The sequence below is a fragment of the Nycticebus coucang genome, chromosome 4 (genome assembly GCF_027406575.1).
Source record: "Nycticebus coucang isolate mNycCou1 chromosome 4, mNycCou1.pri, whole genome shotgun sequence".
Lineage (NCBI taxonomy): Eukaryota > Metazoa > Chordata > Mammalia > Primates > Lorisidae > Nycticebus > Nycticebus coucang.
Window position 1 is genome coordinate 25,455,106 of NC_069783.1, and position 10,197 is coordinate 25,465,302.

Below are 10,197 nucleotides of genomic sequence, written 5' to 3' on the forward strand. Positions count from 1 at the left end.
CTTTCCTCTTCCCACTTCTTTCTGATTAGTCCTCTCTTCAGTGGCTAAAGTTACCATGGTGTTCTCAAAACCTTGCCCTGGAGTTCTGGGCCATCACCGTTTGGAGCCCTACCTGCCTTCCCTGCCTGACACTGGACTCGGGGGGGGCAGGTGCCATGGAGAGGCTTGGAGACCCCAGGGTAGGGGGTTGGGTGGAGTAGCTCGTGTGTCTTTGCAAGTGAGGGCTTCAGAGGAGCAGCTTTCCAGTCTATGAACTTGAGTAGCATTGGAGAACGCTTTCATTTCTTTTCCTTCTTTTTTTTTTTTTTTTTTGCAGTTTTGGCCATGGCTGGGCTTGAACCCACCACCCCCAGTATATGTGGCCAAGTGCCCTACTCCTCAGGCACTGTCCCCCGCTCTCATTTCTTTTTCTTTTTTTTAGTCGAGACAAGAGTTCTACCCTATGCCCTGAGCAGAGGGCAATGGCTTTGTAGCTCACTGCAACCTCAGACTCCGGCTGTGGGCATCCTGCTGCCCAGCCTCCGAAGCCGCTGGGATTACAGGCACTTGCCACGGCACCCGGCTGGGTTTTTCCATTTTTTTCCATGAGTCGGGGTCTCACTCTCGCTCAGACAAGCCTTGAACTCCTGAGCTCAAGCAATCCTCCCTCCTCAGCCTCCCACAGTGCTGGGATTACAGGCGTGAGCCACTGCGCCCGGCTCCGCTCTCATTTCTTATTCCAACAAACTTTAACTTAGCACCCTCTGGGTTCAAAACCATGCAATGAGAGTGTAAGGAAAAACAAGATAATTTCACCCTCAGTTTTCATCTTCGCATTGCAAGGCACCCAGTGACTTCTATGGATTAAACTGCCATACACTGGCACTTGGTGGTCCAAAGTGCTCTGACACTCTACAGGAAGAGCCTACTTCATCCAACATCTATTAGCATGTTACAGGGATGGGGAAAAGAGAAGGACCTTGTTTTTTGAAAACTTCATGTAAGCAGGAGCTTTATATATACACAATAGAACCTCTGTAAGTTGGCCACCCAAGGGACTGTAACAAACAGGTCAATATATAGAAGTGGTCAACATAAGGAACTAGATCTACTGTGCCGATACCTTCATATGTATGTCTGGTCTAAGAAAATTGGGTCAACTTGAGGTGGTCAATGTAGGGAGGTGGTCAACTATGGAGTTTGTACGTATTCGGATTTCTCACGCAACCTTCTAGCCGTTTTACAGATGTGGAAACGCTCAGAGAAATTACCAGGGAGCTTGCCAGACCACTAAGTTAAGACTGCTTAACTTCAAATCCACCTTTCTATTCAGAAAAAAAGGAAAAGATCTTTTCTAGCTTGGAGGGCATCCAAAACCAGTAGGAAAGACAAGCCCCTCAACAGCCACAGGACAAGCCTAAAAGTGGTGAGTTACTTTTTAGAAAAGCACAGGGAGGGAGTCAGAAAAGCCTCATTAAAGGCCAGGAGGTGGCTCACACTTGTCTGTAATCCTAGCATGCTGGGAGACTAAGACAGGTGGATTGCTTGAGCTCAGGAGTTCGAGACCAACCTGAGCAAGAGCGAGACTCCATCCCTTAAAAACTAGCCAGGCATGGCTTGGCACCCGTAGCTCAGAGGCTAGGGCACTGACCACATACACCAAGGCTGCCAGGTACAAACCTGCCCCGGGCCTGTCAAACAACAATGACAACTATCACAAAAAAAAATTGCTAGGCGTTGTGGCAGGCACCTGTAGTCCCAGCTATTTGGGAGGCTGAGGTTTGAGGTTGCTGTGAGCTGTGACTCCACAGCACTTTACTGAGGGCAACATAGTGAGACTGTGTCTCAAACAAACAAAAAAACTAACCAGGTGTTATGGCAGGCACCTGTAATCCCAGCTACTCAGGAGGCTGAGGCAAGAGAATCACCTGAGCCCAAGAGTTTGAGGTTATTGTGAGCTATGCCATGGCACTCTACCAAGGCGACAAAGTTGAATTCTTTTTTCTTTCTTTTTTTTTTTTGCAGTTTTTTGGCCGTGGCTGGGTTTGAACCCTCCACCTCTGGCATATGGGGCCGGCACCCTACCCCTTTGAGCCACAGGCGCCGCCCGACAAAGTGAAATTCTGTCTCAAAAAAAAAAAGAAAGGAAAGCCTCATGGAGTGGGTGTTTGAGCTGGCTCCTGACGGAGGATGATCTTTTGGCAGGTAGATAGGAAGATAAAGAATCTTATTTATAGTACAGCTTGACAAGGATGGAAACTCTGTGTACAGTACAGTGAGGAGATAACACGGCGCAGTAGAGAACTCCTGCTCCGTATTGTTAGGGCCAAGAGTTGGCCCCATCAGACCAAGAGGTTTGGATGTCAATGCCAACAGCAATAGTACCTAACCACAGGCACTATGTGAAGGATTGTGAGACTGAGTATAATGCTGTGTCCTGGGGAGGTGAAATGTGGCTCCCATCCCACTAATGTTAACCTTTTCTAGTCTTTCCAAACTCTGGTCCTACCTGACAAGTTTCCCCTTGGGTACCTGGAGGACTTGTTTGGTTGGAAAATAGACTACCATTTTCAGAACTCTTCCTTTCTAGAGCTTTGGTTTCACTGCTTAACTATTCTAACAAGTTAGAATATTTTCCTAAGTAGTCTTGAGTACTCAGGACTCTGTCACACAGATTCTCACAGTACTTGGAGAGTCTCACCCTCAAGTAGAAGCAATGTTTGCTGCCAAGCAGCAAACACATTCTACTCAGTTGCTAAGTGGTGGGAGGTGTTCCTGCCCTGATCCTTTCTTTGGCTCTCCTAATCATAACACAGCTCTAAGTTGAATAAACTTCTTTCCCCTACAACCAGAAATTAGATCTTATTACATTGGGAAATAAAATGAAAGAAGCTTTCAGCAAAAAATAAGAACAGCTTCCTTTCCTTCTTACATACTTAGAGGTTTAATCTATTTTTCAAAAAAATCTAATTATGTGCCAAGCACTGTTATAAGCACTTTACAAATATTAATATTCCTTTTTTTGGGGGGGGGGGGACAGAGTCTTACTTTATCACCCTGGGTAGAGTGCCATTGCTCACAGCAACCTCAAACTCTTAGGCTCAAGCAATTCTCTTGCCTCAGCCTCCCAAGTAGCTGGGACTATAGGTGCCCACCACAATGCCCAGCTATTTTTAGAGACACGGTCTCGCTCTGGCTCAGGCTGGTCTTGAACTCATGAGCTTAGGCAATCCACCTGCCTTAGCCTCCCAGAGTGCTAGGATTACAGGTGTGAGCCACCACACCCGGCCATTAACATTTCTTTTGACGTTTTGGGATGAACCCTTTAAATCTATCCCCTTCCTGCCCCATAAAAGATATGTGGCATAACATCAGCTTATTATCATTGCAAAGTCATTTCTCCCCAACTCATCACTGTCTACCTCAGCAAAGGAGACCATCTCCCCAAAACAGTCCACGTGGAGCTTTGTCACCTGCATTCTATTCCTGCCTCTTCTAACTAGCTGCAATCATGGGGAAGTTGGTGCACCTTAGGGTTTTAAGTTAAAAGGATACAGTTGAAGGTTCCAGTGTCAAACTGATGGGCCTCTATAATTCTGTGCAATATTACAGAGACTGTGGAGCCATTGGCTGGTGGATACGTGGAGTGGAGAATGAGGTGAAAATTCTGCTTACAGAAGACTAGCCTGCCAGCAGCACCTACAAGAGGTGGGAAGGGAAGCATTTCACCATTGGAAAGCCAATTAAGAAGTTGTTGTAGCAAACACAGATGATGGGTGAAGAGACTCTGGATCAAGAGACAGGAATGGATGTTATAAGACACTGAGGAGAGGAGATAGGAGAGTGAAGAACAAGTCCACATCATCAGACCTTGAGACTGGGAGGGTGAGGACAGATGAAGACAGGCCAGAGCCAGTCTGGGGTGGGAGAGGGCAAGTTCTACGTGGACGTGTCACGGAAGTGATGGAACCGGGGAACTAGAGCAAGATGAAACAGAGGCACGTGTTTTGTGTGTGATAACTCAAGTGCCTTGAGAACAGGGACTTTATTCACTAATGTATCCCAACACCTAGAACAGTGTTGAGCACTACACATCAGTGTTAGTTCAAGAGAGAGGGAGCAAGGAGAGGAGAGCGGGACACAAAAGGCCACATCCCAGAACGGGCAGGGAGAGAACTCAGAAGAAAGCCCTCTGAGAGGCCCAGAAGTTCAGGTGTCAGAGGTATAGAGGAGCTGTTGATAGAATCAGACCCGGTAGCAGGCCAAAGAGAATTAAATCTGAGGCATGGACGTTGTCTCAGTAGCTGTTTGTCTGATGCGTTGTCAGGGTTAGGTGGGTGCCAGGTTTCATAGGGTCACTGAGGAACTAGTTTAGAAGCTGCAGTTCACTTGCCAAAAAGAAAGAGAACAAGGTCTTGGTATTGGAACCTGAAAGGATCTGGAGAAGATTGGGAAAGCTGTGATGAAGCCACAGGACATTAATAAGAGGGTCACTGGGCGGCGCCTGTGGCTCAGTGAGTAGGGCGCCGGTCCCATATGCCGGAGGTGGCGGGTTCAAACCCAGCCCCGGCCAAAAAAACCACAAAAAAAAAAAAAAATAAATAAATAAAATAAGAGGGTCACTGACAGGGCTGAAGGGAAGACTAGACACGTGAATCTGTGGTAGGGCTAGGGGGAGGCATGTCACCCACCCTCAAGGACCTTCGTACTGCCCCTGTGGGAGGCACCTGAGGCACCATCAAACACTACTGCAGAGTTACCTGGAGCAGTCAGCGTGTAAGAAGGGAGCTGGGCTTAGAGGGCACATTATCGGCCTTGTATTGACTGGTACCTGGGGATGGGCCACTGGCCCCACATCCATCTGGCCACCATCCTTTACCCCTTCATTCCTTTACCAGCAAGGATTACTGTGCAGTTACTTGGTGCCCAGCTGGGAGCTGGGAAGTGGGGAGGCACACCGGAGGAGAGCATGCAATTGGCAGGGCATTTCCCACCACCATGTGCCCCCTGGAGTCCTGGATGACCGAGGTCTGGTCCAGCAGGAGGTGGGATGAAGGGAAGCAGGGCGGTGATGTCTGGACAGACTTCACTGTAAGGGAGAAGCAAGTTTGCTGTTGTAGGATCTGAAATCTGCTTATTTTGGTAAGCAGTATCTTTTTATTTTCTGAATTTGGTTCCCTTTCATTTCTCCCCAGGCTTTTGGCTACAATCCTTAAAAAATTTATAGCCCATCATCGTTAAGCCAAAGGGAATAAGAGAATGGAACTGGAGGTGAAGGTTGTTTGGGTCATGTCCTCTGAGTGACTTTACCAGGCCTGGGGCTGCTTCCTTTCCTCAGCATGCTGGGGTTGCCAGGGAGTGGCAGGAGCAGAGAGAGGCTGGGGACTGGGGCTGGAGAGAGGCACAGGCTCTGGTGACCTGGGACCCTCCTTCCCATGCACTTTCTCTTGCCCACTTTATCTATAGGCTCATTGGTGATCACAGCTGCATCTATCTGGGACCTCAGGCTTAGGTCCACTGGGGCCTGGGAACTGCCTGTCACCCCTTTGAAGGTGCTAGTAGGATGGCCCTGGGGCTCAGAGAGCTTCTGGGAACTCACAGAGAGGTTGGAGAGTTGAGGGGGAAGAGTCCTTCAGCTATTAAAAAATACTCCCAATACTGTTCTCTACAGAGAGGGCAGAATCTTCCTGGTAGAGAGCAGGTGGTCTTCCCACGCTGGCTCCAGTCCTGAGATTTCCTCTGGACCCAGAGAGGGCATGGACCTTAGTCGGGTACTACTCCCAGCCCCTTCCCCACAGTCTGGCTCCAGGCAGCTATGGGGGCCACAGCTCCCCCTTTAGACTGGTCTGCACCGAAGTCCTGTGGGGAGGTCTCAGAGGGCAGTGGTCTCTGCTTTATCTCCCTGTGCTTCCCTACCATCTAGATAGGCTGCTCCCCTGCCTCTCCCAGTCCCCACCCTCTTTCCAGATGTGGTGCAGGCCCCATCCTGGTCGCCCCCAGGAGTGCAGTTGAGGGAGAAGGGCAGGATGTACTCATCTTTTGGGTGTCCCCCACTTGCCTGCCCATAAGGCCTCTCAAATCCACACCCTGCTATTCTGGCCCCTGGGTCTCAAGTTTCTCTATTAAACACTCCTACGACCCCTACAATTCTCAGCATGACAACCCTCTCTCTCTCTCTCTCTCTCTCTCTCGCCATCTCTCCATCTCACACTTTCTCTGCTCTCTCTCTGATCACAAGCCTCTCCTCTCCCCCACTTCTCCCTTAGTTAATCAGCCATGTAAAGAGCTGCCAGGGAAGCCCCCCACCCAGGGATGCCCCCCACCCACGCTGCTGCTGGCCTCTTGTGGCCTCCCTCCTCCCTCACCCAGCCCCGCCACATAATTTATCATCAAGACAGGAAACCAGGAGGAAAGGGGCCTCTCCATAAGGTGGGGTGAGGACAATAGGGGAGCGTAGGCAGCTTTGCAGATAAGGATTTCCTGGGGTCTCAAGGGAGATTGCTCCTGTGACACCACCTGCCTGAAGGTGGGTAGAGAGGCAGGGTGGCATAGAAAGAGGGCTGGGAATCTCAACTCTGACAGTAATCAACTGCAAGACCACGAGCAGGTAAGGGGCACCAGAAACTAGCTAGTTCACAGTGCCTTGCACAAACTGTAAGCTCAGTGAGTGTTGGTTTCTTTTTTTTTTTTTTTGGCTGGGGCTGGGTATGAACCTGCCACCTTCGGCATATGGGACCGGTGCTCTACCCCTTTGAGCCACAGGCACCGCCCAGTAAGTGTTGGTTTCTGTCCCTGCTAATAGGGTGCTAGGCCATTCTGTTCCCCTGAAATCTGTCCCCTGCATCCTCGATTAAACCAGAGCTAACAACTCTATATACCAGGCACATTCAAACCCGTAATGTCATGTAATCCCTATTTAATAATTAAGAAAGCCAAAATGCAGAAAGGGTAACTGTGACCAGGGTATTACTAGAAGGCAGAGTCAGTACCAAGGAGCCTGACCCTGCGGCCCCAGGACTGGGAGTGCCAACAGCAGCAGGTTGCAGGAGAAGCTGACAAAAGGTTTGCTGAGAAACTCAGCTGGGCAAAAACTTCACAGGCATCTGCAGTGGGGCTGACAGCCTGGGCTCTGCCCTAGAACTTGCTTGGAAGTCCTTTTCTGGTCATGATGTGTGGCACACCCCCGGGGGTGGAGGTGGGGACACAATTGTAAGAGGGACTTTACCTAACAAATGCAATCAGTGTGACCAAATTCTTTGTACTCTCAATGAATCCCAAACAATAAAAAACAAAAAAAAAAGGAAAGAAAAAGTCCTTTTCCCTCTCTGAGCCTCAGCTTCCTCTTCCTCATCTTGTAGTGGTGTGGGGCAAAAGGTGGACTGAATGAGGTCTCTTTCTGCCCTCACCATTGTTTCCTACCCTGCAAAAGGACCCAGTGTGGCACATATAGGACAGGCTGTGGCTCACAGCTGTTCATAGGGTGAAAATCAAGTCCTCATATTCTCCACCCACCTCCTGTCACTTGAGGTCTACAATCAATGAGTCGTAAAATGAGAGTATCAGGAAGCAACAAAGCATGGCGAGCAGCTGGGGCAGCCTCGCTGCTGCCCAATGTGATGGACCGCCAGCCCTCCTCTTGCCCAGCCTCTACACTTGACTCGGGCCAGCAGGCCAACAGCAACTCACCCAGCTTGGGCTGAGGCTCCAGCTGGACATCAGTGAGGGAGCCAATTTTTTTTTTTTTTTTTTTGAGACAGAGTCTCACTTTGTCACCCTTGGAAGAGAGTGCTGTGGCATCACAGCTTGCAGCAATCCCAAACTCTTAGGCCCAAACGATCCTCTTGCTTCAGTTTTTCATTTTTAGTGGAGATAGGGGTCTCACTCTTGCTCAGCCTGGTCTCAAACTCCTGAGCTCAAGTAAGCCACTCAGCTTGGCCTCCCAGTGTGCTAGGATTACAGGTGTGAGGCACCATGCTTGGCCATGGATGGGAGCCAATTTTCTTTTTTTTTCTTTGCAGCTTTTGGCCAGGGCTGGGTTTGAACCCACCACCTCCGGCATATGGGGCTGGCGCCGCACTCCTTTGAGCCACAGGCGCCACCCAAGGGAGCCAATTTTCAATGAGTCCAAAAGCTTCACCTTAAAAAAGGACATAGGGTGGCGCTGTGGCTCAGTGGGTAGGGCACCATATACTGAGGGTGGCAGGTTTTTTTTTTTTTTTTTTTTTTGTAGAGACAGAGTTTCACTTTATGGCCCTCGGTAGAGTGCCGTGGCCTCACACAGCTCACAGCAACCTCCAACTCCTGGGCTTAAGCGATTCTCTTGCCTCAGCCTCCCGAGTAGCTGGGACTACAGGCGCCTGCCACAACGCCCAGCTATTTTTTGGTTGCAGTTTGGCCGGGGCTGGGTTTGAACCCGCCACCCTCGGTATATGGGGCCGGCGCCTTACCAACTGAGCCACAGGTGCCGCCCGAGGGTGGCAGGTTTGAACCTGGCCCCAGCCAAATTGCAAAAACAACAAAAAATAGCTGGACGCTATGGCGGGCACCTGTAGTCCCAGCTACTTGGAAGGCTGAGGCAAGAAAATCGCCTAAGCCCAGGAGTTGGAGGTTGCTGTGAGCTGTAACACCACAGCACTCTACCAAGGGCAATAAAGTGACACTCTGTCTCAAAAAAAAAAAAAAAAGGAAAAAGAAAGGACTGAAATCTATGTATCTGGGCATGGAAAGACGTGTCCCAAATATACAGTTGAGTCAAAAAAGCAGGTTACATTTCTCCCTATAAAATGACCCTGTCCAATTTATGTTATTCTATAGAAATGTTGGTAAAAAATAGGTGGTAGACTCCAATCTGTGATTAGCGGTTATCTCTGGGACATGATTAGAGGGAAACTCTCATTTTCTACTCTATACATTTTTCCTTTGTTGAACCCTTATGAAAGTATATATTGCTTTTATAATTAACAAAAGGATGATCTTATAATAAAGATATTTCCACTGTGGGGTGGGGAAACCTCCCAGAAATAAGCACAGACTATTGAAAATGCTCAGTGTTCTGGCTGGGATTTTATCAAACTAGGGTGGGAAGGCCTAAAGTACTAAATCTAAAATCAAAACTTTTTTTTTTTTTTGTAGAGACAGAGTCTCACTGTACCGCCCTCGGGTAGAGTGCCGTGGCGTCACACGGCTCACAGCAACCTCTAACTCTTGGGCTTACGCGATTCTCTTGCCTCAGCCTCCCAAGCAGCTGGGACTACAGGCGCCCACCACAACGCCCGGCTGTTTTTTTGTTGCTGTTTGGCCGGGGCTGGGTTTGAACCTGCCACCCTTGGCATATGGGGCCGGCGCCCTACTCACTGAGCCACAGGCGCCTCCCTCAAGCAATTTTCTTAACTCAGCCTCCCGAGCAGCTGGGACTACAGGCGCCCGCCACAATGCCCGGCTATTTTTTTGTTGCAGTTTGGCCAGGGCTGGGTTTGAACCCGCCACCCTCGGCATATGGGGCCGGCGCCCTACTCACTGAGCCACAGGCGCCACCCATAAAATCAAAACATTTTCTTTTTAAAAAAGAAAATCTACAATCCCTTAATGAGACTTGTTTATAAAGTCCAAATCTATCAAAATATTGATTTTTTTTTTTTTCGAGGCAGTTTTCTTTTGTCACTCTCGGTAGAGTGCCACAGCGTCAGCTCACAGCAACCTCAAACTCCTAGGCTTAAGTGATTCTCTTGCCTCAGCCTCCCAGAATCTGGGACTACAGGCGGCCACCACAATGCCTGGCTGTTTTTTTTTATTATTGTTGCCATTGTTGTTTAGCAGGCCCTGGCCTGGTTCAAACCCATCAGCCCCGGCTCATGTGGCTGGCGCCCTAACCACTGAGCTATGGGCACTGAGCCAAATATTGATTGTTAAAACAAAGGAGAAATAAGTATAATAGAGAGATCCTTGGCATCCACAGCCCAAAGCTGGGTCAGGGTTGGCTGCTGTCAGGGACGGTCAGGCCTGAGAGTGCCCTCCCCCAGGCACCTTACACATCTTGAGAACCAAGCCCACATCAGTACTATGGCCCAAACTCTCTCCTCAAAGGGACCCAGCTCCCCTCCAACCAGACTGAGGGCCCCTGGCCTATTGGAGCCTTTGGGAATGAATGACTCCCCAGGATCCCCTTGGATCCTTGCCTTCCAGCTTCCTCCTGCAACCCAGCCAGGTTACATGGGGACT